The sequence below is a fragment of the Solanum dulcamara genome, chromosome 5 (assembly GCF_947179165.1).
Source record: "Solanum dulcamara chromosome 5, daSolDulc1.2, whole genome shotgun sequence".
In the NCBI taxonomy this organism is placed as follows: Eukaryota; Viridiplantae; Streptophyta; class Magnoliopsida; order Solanales; family Solanaceae; genus Solanum; species Solanum dulcamara.
In genome coordinates this window covers 36,762,269-36,773,924 of record NC_077241.1, presented here as the reverse complement: position 1 = coordinate 36,773,924, position 11,656 = coordinate 36,762,269, and positions in this window count along the sequence as shown.

Here is an 11,656-nt window from a genome sequence, read left to right as displayed (position 1 = left end):
CACTCATATATGTCCAGTCTAACCTCTTTTACTTTGGTATCTAATGGATTTTTGATTACTGATTTACCGAGTTAATTTTATAATTATGATCTTCTGACCTCTAATTGCCTACTCTTGGTGACATCTTAACTATATCGTTGAGCAGGGATAAGCATGAACGAACAAAAATGCATTAATCATATTATCCCGTTTAGCAGTCAAACATGGTGTATAGATATTCATCACGGTCATTCTATACACGAATTATTCTAGACAATTCTAGGACAAACATACTCCTTATATTGTAATGTTCTATCCCCTTTCCATCTTCTGAGTTTTGGGTGGATAATAAATTTGTCCTATTTGTGATCAAGCATTAATATGTAAATCTTCATCTTATGGCTACAACCCAAGAACAAGGGGATTTAGCCACTCAATGTTTGTAACATAATTACATAAATCATTAGTAACATAAAAACTTGAATTCCAATGAAAGAAAAGAAGAAAATATAATCGAAAGTAGTTCTTCCTTCGTCTTCTTCAATACTTTCCCGATAATATGATCTACTTTTTAATAAAGTATGAATAGGTGCTCGCACTAACGTTCATGATGCAAGCTTGGTTTATTTTTATTCAATTTTTCAATTTCTGTGTCGACAAAAATTATTTCTATCCAGAACATGGCGGCCACCACAATGTTGAGTCAAATAAATTCCAAGTTTTGGAATTTAATCACTTAAGCTCAAGTCCATGATGCCGACATAGTTTTTATAGTGCATTTTCTTCAAATTTTGTTCCCAACTTCTTCTTTGAGCTCTAGTTTCAATCCGATCAAGCTTTGAATGTCCATTCTTTCTCAATTAGCCCTGAAAGTATTTCATCATGTTAGGTGGTTAAAACAATACACAAATATGCAAAAAATATGAATTAAATTGTAGGACTTTTCTCTCAACTTGAATAAGGAATTATCGGTTTTATGTGCTATTGGGTACATAAATTTACCCAAAATCATCCTAGAACCACAAACATAGGCTTTGATACAATTACTTGTAGCGACCTTCTAGGGAAACTTCTACTATTTACAAAGAAAACGTATGTAATATTTGTGATATTTAAAGAGCTTAACGTATGACATACAAATATAATCTAGTAATGAAATTAGGCCCATTCAAAAAGTTAAAGGTGCAAAATTTTGCTATTTAAAAATTTATTTCACATCAATTTAACTAATAAAGTTTCCAATTTATGAAGGAGCAACTTTTCAAAATAATTTTAAAATAATACCTTATGAGGCTTCCATGAATCATTCCACACTACTATAGTTCATGCTATAACTATTACCAACTTACCACACCACTACATGTCCCAAAACTACTAAAAATATTGATGTCTATATGCAAATGTGATCTTCGTTGAAGCTCCAAAAACTTTATCCCCAAAGGCCTCCTTCAAGCATCTCCTCGGACATTTCCTATGATAGAAACAACAATCTCTAAGCATAAAGCTTAGTGGTGTAAAAACTACAAGTTTGAAGCCTTTAGATTCTCCAATTACTCTTCTCAAGTCATGAGTAGCACAATTAAAAAATAATAAATAAATCAAGTAAACAAATATATAAAGAGTATCATGTTCAGTATTTAAAGATTTAAGTGTAAAGAATTCATAGAACCACCTTTATAAGAGATTACATAACAAGTTTCACCCAATATGTATATCATGACATTATACCAAATATATCAAGTACCAAGAAGGACCAGAGCCCTATATCAAGAAGGGTAAAAACCCAATAATCAAGAGAATCAAGAACCATATTAAAAATAACTTTCTAGTTCATACTTAAAATGGACAATTTCCATACATAAGATGAACCAAAAATTCAAATTCATGATGGTAAAAGATTCAAATCAAGAGGCATGCCAATGGTAACAACATTAGAATAAAGACAAAGTACATAAGAATTTCAAGTGATCGAGCAATTTACACAAGTGGGCGAGTTAAACAAGTGTCTTGCAAACCTCAAAAGATACCAACACGATAATACAAAATAATAAGATATAACCAATGTACCAAGATATGCTTTCAAATATACCATCAGGTAACAAGAGTACAACAACACATTTATACATAAACTTCAGCCTTTTAGCATACAAACAATCCAACACAACTTTAAGAGTTCAAATTATAGACCAACCAACGTTCAAGTTCTAAAAGTTGTACATGAGTATAAACAACCAAGATATAGAGAGTATCTTAAGTTCCAACCAAAAATAGTATGTTTTTCTTGTGACATATTTTGGGAACAACATCTCGTTTTCTTTTTTTTTTAGCTTTTTCTATGTAAAGTCTTTTGAATACCTTTCATGGTTCTTATTTCTATTTTGATTAAGGATGAGCCAAGGACATGTATTTGCCAACTATGCAGCCTTCAACAAATCAACTAGCCACATGGAGGTGATTGTGGAGCAACACCTCTGCCTACATGGTGATATCATGTAGGCAAATGAGTATAGTGGATTGAATGTTCTAAGTATATAGGAATGCATTAACATTGAAGAAACATTAGAACATTAGTATAGCATGGAACATGGTGCAATTTAATGCATGATCAATAAAGTAAATAACGTTAAAACATTCATTTGCAGGGAGATGACCATAAACAACATTTGAGACTATGCGAGCTATTACATAGAATCCAACATAATCCCCTAAGTTGAGATGGGGAGTACTTGGCGGGTAGAACTCCATCACTAGCGTAAGCCTACAAGGGTTCCTATGTAGGCACATAATTAATGAGACAAAGAGTTTGTACTAGGATCTCCTTACCAAATACTACCTCAATGCCCCATTCGATGATAATTCAAATCCTATGGAATAATATATAATAATAACATAAGCATACATAAAATTTGAGACTTCAAATCATCATTTCGTAGAATAACAAATTAAAACCTTTATTGATTAAATTGTGATAACTTTCCTTATCACATGGAATCCATCCTTTGGATAAGAACCCTTTTAATCATCATTCAATCATTCTTTTATTTCATAACACTCCTTTGGATCATCAACATTGCTTTCATAAAAATTTCTTTTAGAGTCAGAGCTTTCAATTCAAACTTAATTGAAATATAGTGAAACTAGATGGGTTTTATTTAATCAGCCATTGACTCATTTAAATCAATGCTAGCATGCTTGAGAGTAATGGAATACATTACTTAAAACATCTTAAAATAAACACAAATTATCTTAAAACTACTTTCATGCCTTCATATAAGGACCTTAGATAAATTATACCTTTCATGTAAATAAGAGTCAATATAAGTTATGATAGATAAACAAACTTCAAATATTCAAGAATATATATATTTGAAATCATAATGTGATAACCCATAAAATTCACCATTTAAAAGGAGCTATTATGCTTAGAAATTATTTAGGCTCCATGAGTGAAAGAAACCATGAATGGGACCTATATACCTTGGAGTGTAAAGCGCTAATGTAGCTTTTAAAATGGAGACTTGAAAGATCTTGGAGTGAAACCCTATCCTTGGAAGATGAAACCCTTGGGAGAACTTTGAGAGGAGAGAATTTGTATTTTTGTGTCCAAGTGTGAGAATGAGGGATTGGAATAGCTTAGGGTCCTTAGATAGAGTCAATTCAGTCCCAAAACGACCATATTTTTGTGCTAAAATGTGGGAAAAGAGTAAAATAGCCCTGTCTAAATTTTGTTAGACAAACCCTACGATGGTCCTTATGACTCGTATGATTTTCTATGAGTTGTAGAAAGGACTCCTCCTTTAAGGTCTAAGAAAGACCTTAAGTACTGACCCTTAGTAGTTCCTTTGCGACTCATATCTACAAGTCATAGAGACTTCTACGAATCATCAAAAGGACTCGTCCTGCAGGGTTAGAGAAACCCTAGGGACTGAGTCTCTAAAATTTTTCTACGACTAGTTTCTACGAGTCATAGACTTAATAATGAGTCGTAGACTAAATTCTTCCTATAGAATTTGGAAAACCTGCAAGTCCAAGCCTCTAAAGTTTCTTGATGAGTTATTTCTATGACTCATCTAAACTTCTATGAGTCGTAACTTGACTTGTAGATCGACTTCTTCCCATAGGTAAAATTTCCAACCTCCTCATCAAACCTACAAGCCACTCTTATGACTTGTACAAGCTTCTATGACTCGTAGGTTGAATCGTAGATATTGATTTTCAGTCCATTTTCCCAAATTTTCCTTTGTTTCCACGTTTTGACTTTTGAGGTCTTACAATATCTCCTCTTGGGAATATTTGTCCTCGAATTAGATTCAATTACCATAGAAAGGACATGCAATGAGGACTAGCAACCCAAGATGAATACAATGACACTTTGAAATGCATAGAACATGCGATGTTTAAAATTAGCATAAAACAAGACTTAAAATTCACTTTATGAGCATGTATGCATATGAAAAACTTAGGAAAACTTAAATGTAAGGGTCTTAAAATTTTTGAGTATGAATGAATTAGTACCTTAGGCTTGCGTAGAATGAAAGAGATAAGGGTATCACTTCATCATATATTTTTTTGCTTCCCATGTATCGCTTTTAACTAATTTGTTCCTTTATCTCTTAACATGCAGGTCCAAAATTTCAACCCGGACCTCTGCATAGGTCAAGTTTCCTTCAACATTCACTAATTCCAATGGGATGATGGAATTAGGATCACCCACACTTTTTCTTAACATAGACACATAAAATACCAGATGAAGCATGGCCATTACCAAAGGAAATTCCAACTCATAAGCAAATTTGCCAACACGTCTCAAGAATCTATAAGGCCCTACATACATAGGGCTTGATTTCCCTTTCTTACCAAACTGAAGATCCTTTCTCCTTGTATCGAAATAGGACTTTTGACGACTTTGAGCCATCTTAAAACTTTCTCCAATGACTCTCACCTTCTTTAAAGAATCAAGTACCAAAGTAGAACCCAACTAGGTAATCTCACCTACTTCAAACTAACCAACCGAAGACCTAAATTATCTCCCATACAACACCTTAAATGGTGCCACTCAACGCTTGTATGGTAGTCATTATTGTAGATGAACTCAATAAATGGTAGATGATCAACCCAACTTCCTTTAAACTCTAATACACAAACCCTTAACATATACTCTAGTGCTTGAATTGTTCGCTTAGCTTGCCCATCTATTTGAGGATGGAATGCGGTGCTTAGCTTCTCCTTGTTACCAAGACCCCTTTGAAATGATCTCCAAAACTAAGAAGTGAATTGGGTACCACGATTCGAAATAATTGGCAAAGTCACACCATGAAACCTCGCCAATTCCTGAATACACAACTTAGCATAATCCTTGGCACTATAAGATGTCTTGACCGGTAGGAAGTGAGCTGACTTTCTCATCCTATCCACAATCACCCAAATTAAATCTTGATGTTTTCGAGTATGAGGCAAACCTACTACAAATTCCATGTTCACATCTTCCCCCTTCTAAGTAGGGATTTCAATAAGTCTTGGTATATTTTAGTTGAATGGCATGAATAGAGTATGAAGAATTGTGAGCCTCCTTCAGAATCAAACCCCTTAGGCCATCCACATCTGAAACACATAAACCAGCCTTGGTAGTAAAGTACCCCATCTCTAACAAACCCTTCTCTAACAAGTTCTTTAGTTTTTCCTTCAAACTTCTTTAATTCTGCCATGCCATTCAGTAGGGAGGAACAGAGATAGGTTGGGTATCGAGGGGAATATCAACACCAAAATCAACTTACTTTATTGGAGAGACACCTAGAAGATCATTGAGGAAAACATTAGAATAATCATTGACCATGGGAACTGACTCAAGAGAGGGACTTTCAAAGCCAATATCCCTAACCTCACAATATGATAAATACATCTCTTAGCAATCAACTTTCGAGCCTTAAGACAAGAAATGAACCTACCCTTCACTACTAAATCATGACCCTTCCATTCAAGAATAGACTCATCTGGGAATTTAAACTTGATTCTACAAGTTCTATAATCTATAGAGGCATAAGATACATGCAACCAATCCATCCCAAGAATAAGATCAAAATCTATAATGCCAAGTTCAATGAGATCATAAGGAACAACTTTGTGCAAGATAGATACGGGATAACCCTTATAGACCTTTCTAGAAACAACCTACTCACCAATGGGGATAGACACCAAATAGGACTCTATTAACATTTCAGGTAATGCATCAAACCTATTAGCAAGGAATGGAGTAACAAATGACAAATTGGTACCCAGATCTAATAATACATATACATCAAAAGCAAAGACCTTTAACATTTGGTAACAATATTGTGTGCTTTCTCAACCTCTTATCTCCCATGCAAGGCATAAAAGCAGTTGGTGCATTATCCACCTCCTTGAACTTGTTGACCATGACCAATTAGGCCTTTAGGCCTACCAGCACCACCTCTATGATCTCTACAATGGTGGCTCAGCTTACCATATTTGAAGCATCCATTGGAGATGGCTAAGCATTCCCCGTTGTGAGTCCTTATTGCTAATGGGGAAAGTTTGAGCACCAACTTTCTCTCTTGGAACCATCGGGTTTGCACCTTTATACTTGTTGAACCTTAGAGGAGGAGAATTAGTAGAGTCTTGTCCCATAAATCATTGCCTATTTTGTCCTTTTCCACTACCACTATAATTGAACCTTCGATAATTGAACCCTTCACCATCAACTCTAGATTTCATGAAGCCTCGTGAACTTTCCCTCAACTTCTCATCCTCAATTTGTTCAGCATATGTCATGAATAAAGAGATGTCCATCTCCTTTACTAACATCGCCAATTTGGATACCAAACTACAAACACCAAAGATAAACTTGCTCCCCTTGACCTTGGGTCAGAGACCATGAAAGGAGCATATTTAGATAACTTAGTGAATTTAAAGGAATACTCCCTCACACTCATTCCCCCTTTGAGAAGATTGATGAACTCTTTAATGCTTGCCTCCTTTAGCTCCAAAGGAAAAAAGCGATCTAGGAAGGCTCCCTTAAATTCTTCCCATTTTATAGGCTCCATATCTTCACCCTCTCAAAAACTCATTGCTTGTACCAAACCCTTGCTACACCCTTGAGTTGATAGTCTACTAGCTCTACCTTTTTATTTTGAGGCACACCCATAATAGCCACAATCCGATAGACCTCAAAATGAACTCCATAGGGTCCTCATCTACTTACAACTATTAAACTAAAGATTCATCCTCTTAAAGTCCTAAATTATTAAATCTATATTAGCAACTTGAGAAGGAGGAAGAACAATGCCTTCATAAGTTTTGTTGGCTATGTCTTGGTCTAACAAAGTGACAATGTTGCAAAATTTCATATGAGTCTGTCCTTTCTCATGATAGGGAGATTTGGGAACTGGAGGAACTTGGACCTCATCATCAACCCTTACTCTAGTTGGAGGAACTCCACTTGGAGGCATGATATAGAAGACCTAAAATGATGCATAACTTAGAAGAAGTCTTAGGATACTCTAGGGCACAAAATGAATTGAAAAAAGTGAATTTTTTTCTAAACATCCCATAGACTCCTATTCATAGTTGTGGTGTTCTTCAAAAATATGAACAAAAACCTATTGAATGTGGTATGTTGGACTACGAGAACCATTTAAAACCTCTAGCTCTGACACCAAGTTTTTCATGACCCAAGCCTGAGGCCTAGGTGCGACATGGTAAATAAAACACCTATATGTATCTCACTCAAGCCTCTTAGCATTCATTTAGCTTTTCATAGGTAATGATATAAAATAACAAGCGGAAATAAAGAGGTTAAAAGAACTAAGAAAAACCACATAGAATAAGAGTCATTAAGGAATATCAAACATCAGCTATTTATCCAACGATACCTCTACCTCTTAGACTTGGCGGGGGATAAGGCATGTCCCTAGCTCACCCTAAATCTAAATAGAAATAAGAACCATGAAAGTTATTCAAAATTCATTACACATCATAAGCGATAAAAAAGGAAATGGGATATTGTTCTCAAAAGGAAACTCACCAACTATGCAGCCTGCAATGAATCAACTAGCCACATGAAGGTGAATGTGGAGCAATGTTGGTCCCTACATAATGATATCATGTATGCAAAGTAGAATCCATTAGTACTTTGAATATACTAAGTATGTAGACATGTACTAACAATGAAGAAACATTAGAACAATAGTATAACATGGACCATGGTGCAATGCCTGCATGATTAATCATGTAAATAATGTTGAAACATTCATTTATGGGGATATGACCATATCCGACATTTAAGATAATATGAGATATTATAACAACCATTCTTTCCATCTCTGCACTCTCCCAAATGAAGCATACCACACCTGCCACAGGGTGGCTTTTCCCTCAAACTTTGAGCCACACTAGCCTGGGAATGAGAACCTTGGGCTCTGAAATTCTTGTTACTCTGTCCTAGCTGGTCATACGTGTGATGCTAGGTAGGTGCACTTATCATAGATGGGGCATAGTTGGAAGACAAGTAATCCTCCTTGTATTTCCTATTCTCATCCTCTACCTACTGAGCATACACCATTAATCCAGAAATATCCTTGTCACAGATCAACAGTGATGCTCTGCACTCCTTCTTCACATATCTTCCTAATTCGGAGACATCTTTCCTCATCTTGGATCTCATATCTGGGATCATCTCTTGAGCATATCTGGATCACGATGAATTTCAGACTATACTCCTTAACTGTCATACCTTCTTGTTTCAAATTAACAAACTCTTCTACTTTCACTTCACTTAATTCTATGGGAAAGAAGTGATCAAGGAATGCTCCCTCAAACTCATCCCAAAGAGTAGGCTTTGAATTCTCACCTCTACTTTCTTCCTACTAGTTATACCAGACATTTTCCACATCCTTGATCATATAAGACACCAACTCAACCCCTTTAATCTATATAGCATGCATTGTTTTTAGGATCTTCCACATCTTATCAATAAAATTCTAAGGGTCCTCATCAACCTTAGAACCTATGAAAATTGGTGGGTTCATCCTCAAGAATTCTCGGATACTCGCTGGAGCTGATGGCTCTTGGGACCTAGAGCTAGGAGCCACTGAACTCTAGTTACCCCTCTGACCAGCTGTCTGTTAGGTGAGCAAAGTGATGACACCTTTAAACTAGGCTTCTTAAGTAAAAGTTTGTTGAGTAGTAGGCTCTTGGGGTGCATTAGTAGACCTTGCAGGTTGGCCCCTAGTTCTCACTCCTGATGGTAGGGACATCTTAGATTGTGGAACTCTAGTATTAGAGGCGTTCCTCTGGGTAGCGGTGCATTTAGGAGGCATTATCTGCAAATGTGTAAAATACAAATTAGGAAGGAATTTTTAGAGTTCAACTTTTTCGTACGAACTCAGAATATAAAGAAGGGAAAAATTCCTAATGTCATATAGACTCCTGACTATAAGTGTGATGCACAATACTTCCATAAGCAAGACTCTACTAGATACAACTTCATAGACTTTGTAGAACTCTTGAACTATGGGCTCTACTACCAAGTTTATCACGCCTTGGGAGGGTACTCTAGACATAGCCAACACTCGAAGACCATTGTTGGTCTTCAAGAAAAAACCAATTGGTCCAATCAATCTTTCATTACTACTCATAAATAAGGCCAAAGGCCAACCATCTATTCAATCAATAACTAGTAAGAATGAAACTAGTCAAAATGAAATAAATCAACATCATCAGCACTCTAGTCTATGAAGGCTCTATCAACAATCTAATAGGTGCCAATGATAGGTCATGACTACTACAAATCAAATAAAGAAAATCTAATTCAAAGTTGAAAAGATAACTGCGGTATCCTTCGAAAAAAATGAGGACTTGCCAACTAGCTGGAAGCGAATATATTCTCAATAATGTACCTGTTGATGATCTCTATTACCTACCTCTGCATCATGAAATGATGTAGGCCCAAATAGATATCAGTACATGGAATGTACAAGTATGTAAAATGGAAGAATAAAACATGCATCAGGGTAGAATCAAACCAACTCAAAATCCCAATCAGAAGAAGGAACAACTAATTCAAGATACCCAAAGTCTAAACAAGAATATGATTTCGACAAGACAAATCATATACAATCTATTCCAATCTGTTCTAATCCAACCCAGAGTACTATCAAGACCTATTGGGAGTTTCTCTTATCTGAGAACTATCACTTATGAGCCAGTGATAAACATCTAATGTTAACAGTTCAATCCTCTCCTATGTTTGGCTATGTAGTTATTGAGTTTGAGTTATTATGTACTCTTACCTAAATCATTCTTGATACTCCTCCCAATACTAAAGCTCATAAAACAATCAATTTGAATGAATTAAATCAACAAGTCTATTTTGGACTCTTTCAATTCATTCGTTCTATCAAATCAATCCCTTCAACCTATCAATTTCCTAATCATTTTCAATTATTTAACTAAAAGAGATTTTAGACTCTCATTTATGACAACATTTAGGACTATCAATTTGTCGATATTATCATTACTATCATCATATTCATGTTCCAATCATAGTCGTACATTTACAATTTAAGGCTCTAGACTCAATATTAAGATGTATACAATTCAATATCAATCAAAATACATCTTTGGTTAAAGTAAAACTAGTAGTTCAATTCATGTGTTTGAGGAATTAATTCGTAGAAAACAATAATCCATAAGTACTTAGTAAAATATGTACAATCATGGAGGCTCAATCCATACACATTCCATCAATCACAATCATGGAAACATGAAGGAAAAAAAACCATGTTTTAGTCCAGCCTTACATACTTGGACTTGAAGAACAACCAAGAACTCGGAGACCTCGCTTGCAGAACTTGAACCCTAGTCTTTCTGCTGTTCTGAAATCCTCGCTTTCAAATAATACAAGTTTTATTGAGGGTAATAGGCGTACTAGATACTGATAAGGGACTTAATTTAGTCCTAAAATGTCATGGCTTTAGTCTAAGATAGGTGGGAAAAGCTCTATCTCAAAGGAGCGATAGGCTCTTTAGGCAACATAACTAGGCATTCTTCACATTGTTCAATCCAACAACCATCGAATGCGACTCCAATAAGAATCAAACCAACCTTCCATTCATTATATCATCTTAGCACAGTCGATAAACAACAATAATAGCCAAACTAACTAAGAACAAGGGGCTTCTCATAGCCATGATATGAAATACACCACCACACAGCTCAAAACTCTATAAAAATGATATTAGGATGTGGAATTATGAAGGAGGGTTGTATGCTGACTATTATCAACCAAAATGTTAAAAATATGAATCTTGAAAATCTATCTCCTTGCAGAAATAAAAAATAGATCTTAAATGAACAAGAAAACTATATCACAACAATGAGCTTTCAAAGTAGAGAAACTTCTGTTATTCTTTCGAGTTGAAATGATCAACACCCATGAAGTCTCTAGTCACTTGATTTCTGATTTTACTGGGTATTTAGATCAATTTTTGAGAAAAAGAAATAAAGTAGATTGATATATAAAAAGCAAAACCGACTTAGAGCTTGGGGGACCCACTTGAGGTGCCAGCTTGTGCAGCTTCACGAAAATATGAATATATCTCAATTTTAAAGTTGTATTGATAAACAATTTAGTTCATTGAAAACTACACTTGTAGACCTT